Genomic DNA, 3809 nt, shown 5'->3' with positions numbered 1-3809 from the left:
TGGTTTGAGTTGGAAGGGACCTTAAAGTTCTTCCAGTTCCAGCCCCCTGCCAAGGGCAAGGACACTTTCCACTAGACCAGGGTGCTCAGAACCCCACCCAGCTTGGCCAGCTTGACTAAGCAGACCCAGAAATTGTACAGCACAACTAAGAGCCTTATAAGGGACTGAGGGTGGTGAACAAGGTGACGGTGAGGCAAGAGATGTTTAATAACAAGATAACTGTGGCATCACAACCCAGTAGGCCACCGGAGACAGATTTGGGGACTTGCATGGTGTATCTGCAGAACTGAATATGGAAAGCCTCTGCTAAACTGCTCCATCAGGTTCTCAGGTTGGTCTCCTCTGCTTCTACAGCTGCACTTCAACAATGTAGAAGGTGGCAGTTGGACACAGTAAGACACTGACAACAGTCAGGGCTGGCTGAAGCCCCCAGGAAGATGAGTCTGGAGATCTGGAGTCCAGCCACAGCTGCTGCTGTGGGTTGGTACCATGCAACCTACTTGGGGGATGTCCACATGAGGTCTCTTCAACTGCAGGAGATACACCCATGCGGAATAAGACTTCTGTAGTTATGGCTTCAGCTGCATCAGTACTTATATGTAAACTTCTTGCTAGCCCAGTCCTTCCAAATATGTTTCAAATTTCTCTCCCTTTCTTTTTTGTGATGATTTTGGTAGGGATTGGCCCACCAGCACACAGAGCGAGGCTTTCAATTCAGGCAAAGCTCCACACCCACAGCAAGAAATGGACATCAACTTAGAATCCTGGAACATCCTGGGTGGAAAAAACTCCCGAAGGATCATCCAGTCCCACCCCTGGCCCTGCACAGACACCCCAGCAATCCCACCCTGTGCATCCCTGGCAACGCTGTCCAAACACTCCTGGAGCTCTGGCAGCCTTGGGGCTGGAACCTTTCCCTGGGGAGCCTGGGCAGTGCCCAGCACCCTCTGGAGGAAGAACCTTTCCCTGATCTCCATCCCAAATTCTCCTGGCCCAGCTCCAGCCATTCCCTGCGTCCTATCCCTGTCACAAGGAGCAGAGAGTGGAGCTGCAGCCCCTGGTGAGCTCTGCCCTCTGCCCCCTCTGCTCCAGCTGAACAGACCAAGTGTCCCCAGCTGCTCCTTGTGTGGCCCCTCCAGACCCTTCCCCATCCTTGTGTCCCCCCTTTGGACACTCTCCAACAGTTTTAGGTCTTTCTTACATTGTTGTGCCCAAAACTGCCCTTAGCACACAAGGTGTGGCTCCTGCCCACAGAGGAGAGCAGGACAATCCCCTTCCTTGCCTGGCCTCCCTGATGCCTCCTAGGACATGCATTTCCCTCCTGGCTCCAGGGCACTGCTGACTCAATGACCTTGCCATTGACCAGGAGCCCCAAATCCCTTTCCCAGAGCTGCTGTCCAGCCTGTCTTTCCCCAGTCTGTACAGGGGAACCCTGGATGTACCACACTTCAGAGAGCAAAGCACTTCCCACCCTATCAGCTTTTTGGGCCATGAATGACATACCCAGAGTTCATGTTTCCTGGATAAGACAAGTCGATGCCAATGGCAAGGAATTATGCTTCCAAATGACTTTAATACATGGAAAAGTGATTGAACAAGGCATTTCAAATAAGCACTATCACTTTACTTGTCTCACTTTCACTCTGGAATTGCTAAGCATCATCCATCAAATGCAATTTAATTTCAATTACAATTTCTCTTATAAAGCTTATGGCTTCTTTCTCGACCCCCCTTGGAGTACCCTTGCGCACAGTGCTGCTCACACACAGCACAGGGTATGTGCAGAAAAAAGAAAATCAAATATATTTTGATATTTCTGGGACACTAACCTAGGAGTTGTGCTGGATCATCCCCCTTCACACACTCATGGCATATTGAGTAAGTAGGAACATTTTAAAATGAATATTGCTCATAATATTAGGACTTAATAGATTCCCATGGGAAGGAGTCACAGTTCTGATTTCAGCATGATACTTTGGAGGAATCAGAAGGCAGAACATTCCCTTATTTGACTGGTACTCAGCTTGGAAATCTGCAGAAAATTGTGCTGATTCTACTGAGGCTGTAGAATCATTGCAAAGTGTCTATCTAGAATATATAAAATGGGTGTTTATCCGTTCTACAAAAAGCATCTGCAAGGCTTTGGATGTCCAATGTCAGCTGGGAGAGTCAAGGAAATAAAGAAGTGTTGGCATCTGCCCAAATCCATGGCAGATGACCAGGGAGCTGAGAGCAGGGGGAGGGTAGAGCGTGAGCTAGGGCAGGTAAAGGAGAGAACTGAGGGGGGCGACAATTTGGTTATCTCTGTCACCCAGCTGACCCTCGCATCCTTTCAGAGGTGACAAGGAAGACCATTGGAAAGGAAGCATGTGGGAGCTGCCTGGACACGCAAGTTTGGCCATCAGGAGCTGCTTGTCTGAAAACTCTGAAGGCAGCAGCCAGGGCAAGAGCGATGGCACTTGTGAGCCTCCTCCTGGGACCGCCTCCTGTCTCCGGCAAGGAGTGCTTTGGTCAAGTCAATTAAGGGCAGAAATACACTTTCTAATGAAGAAAAAGTCCTGCAGGTAGCTCCCTGTGGAGCAGAGGAATTGTCACAGCTGTCCCAGCTGCAGGGCTCTGCTCTGTTCTGGAGCTGGCACTCCGCCTGTTCCTCCAGCACTGCTCAGATTCTCATCTGATCATTTGGATTTGATCTTTGCCTCCTGCAATTCCCTCTACCAGGAGGGAAAACGCCAGCAGCCTGTCTGAGGCAAACGGGTCTCTGCTACCAGCAAGTAAGGTTTTATAAAAGAGAGACCTTGTAAAATCATGGTTCAGGCTTGTTACTTCAGCTAAGTAGAAAAGGATTGTGGGAAAGAGAGTCAACTGAATTAGGGGTAGAAAAGCATGTAACATAACCATTGTGTGTTCGCATCGTGGAGTATGGTGGTTGGTTGAATTACGTTTGTTATAGTTTAAAAGTATGTAACTGATAACTGGCTAATGGCTTTAAAAGATTGAGTTTTTGGAATAAATTTGCTCTCCTTTGCAAGTGCCTCAGGACTCTGTGTCATTACAGACCCTCACCTCACGGGTCTCCACTCTCTTTGCAAGGGAAAAGTCCCTCCATCCCAGCCCACCTGGGAGACAGCCCTGTGAGTGGAAGCTCAACCTCATCACCATCAGGGCAGTGTTTGGCATCCAGTGGTGTGGGCTGGTTTGCAGTGACACATCCAGCAGCTGCTGGGTTCAGTCCTTGGAAAAGTCAGCTGTGGATTTTGATGGAGCATTAGGCACCTGTCCCATCCTCACCTGCTCTACATAGCTGGGGTGTAGGAGGGGACAGAGCTGTATTCAGCTGTACTTTGAGGAGGTGGCTCAGACTCTTCATTTCAGATACTCTGGAGCAGAACTGCCTTCAGCAACTGAACTAAAGTCATTTACCCTTGTTGGGGGTTGGTTCTTTCCCTTTTCCCTCTGTGGAATTTTCCCCATTGTCATGCTAAGATACCTGTTGACTGGGCCCTGGTGACAAGGGGGAGGAGAGAGAAGAGGGAAACCCCTCGAGATTCAAACAGCCAGAAGAGGAGACGGAAGGCTCTGGCTCGGCCCATTTACCCCCGCGGAGTTGGAACGAGAAGGACGATCGCTGCCTGTGTTGCACCCCTGCCATCCCAGCGTCGGGAGCCATCGTCACTGCTGTCGGACCCTGCACTGCTGTTTTTTCTCACTTTATCCTGCTACCATCCAGCACTCTGCTGAGCACTGGGACCGACACCATGAGTGGAGGGCTCTCTCCATCTCTCTCTCCCCCTGGGACAGCTCTGCCA

The sequence above is a fragment of the Cinclus cinclus genome, chromosome 24, assembly GCF_963662255.1.
Source record: "Cinclus cinclus chromosome 24, bCinCin1.1, whole genome shotgun sequence".
Classification (NCBI taxonomy): domain Eukaryota; kingdom Metazoa; phylum Chordata; class Aves; order Passeriformes; family Cinclidae; genus Cinclus; species Cinclus cinclus.
The sequence above is the reverse complement of the archived record's forward strand: the minus strand, read 5'-3'. Positions refer to the sequence as shown.